The sequence below is a fragment of the Eubalaena glacialis genome, chromosome 19 (genome assembly GCF_028564815.1).
Source record: "Eubalaena glacialis isolate mEubGla1 chromosome 19, mEubGla1.1.hap2.+ XY, whole genome shotgun sequence".
Taxonomy (NCBI): Eukaryota; Metazoa; Chordata; class Mammalia; order Artiodactyla; family Balaenidae; genus Eubalaena; species Eubalaena glacialis.
In genome coordinates this window covers 19,244,503-19,244,905 of record NC_083734.1, presented here as the reverse complement: position 1 = coordinate 19,244,905, position 403 = coordinate 19,244,503, and the positions used below count along the sequence as shown (strand labels likewise).

Below are 403 nucleotides of genomic sequence, written 5' to 3'. Positions count from 1 at the left end.
GTTGAGGTCTATCCCGATGGGGCTTTTTCTGTAAACCTACATCGTTGGAAACACCTCATAGATTAACTGTGTGGTTTCCTTTACTCATAGAACTACCTGTTAGATCTGTGGGAAAGAACTACAAGACAGAGCTGCCAAGTAAACTATGAAAAACCTAACAAACTTTTTATCTTAGGTATTGGCATATCCCAATGATCTGTACTGTTCTAGGGTGTGATGGCTTAGGAGTGAATATGATTTGAACCTAATACATTTTTAGAGGGTGTCAAATTCAGAACTAGGCAGATCCATCGCCTGACCCTAAACATGGTCCTAAAGTAAATCGCTTGAGGAAATTGGATCCCAAAGATTACAGGTGGGGAATTTTGAAGTGTGTCCATATTTCATTGGAGATCAAAGAAGC

The 403-nt window shown here is 39.7% G+C and overlaps 1 non-coding gene across 1 annotated transcript; it reads left to right on the top strand.

Moving 5' to 3' along the window:
- LOC133080987 (small nucleolar RNA SNORA18) lies at window positions 1–131 on the top strand. Its single transcript, XR_009698664.1, has one exon. It is a non-coding gene; the product is annotated as a small nucleolar RNA SNORA18 (small nucleolar RNA).
- Window positions 132–403: the final 272 nt, after the last annotated feature.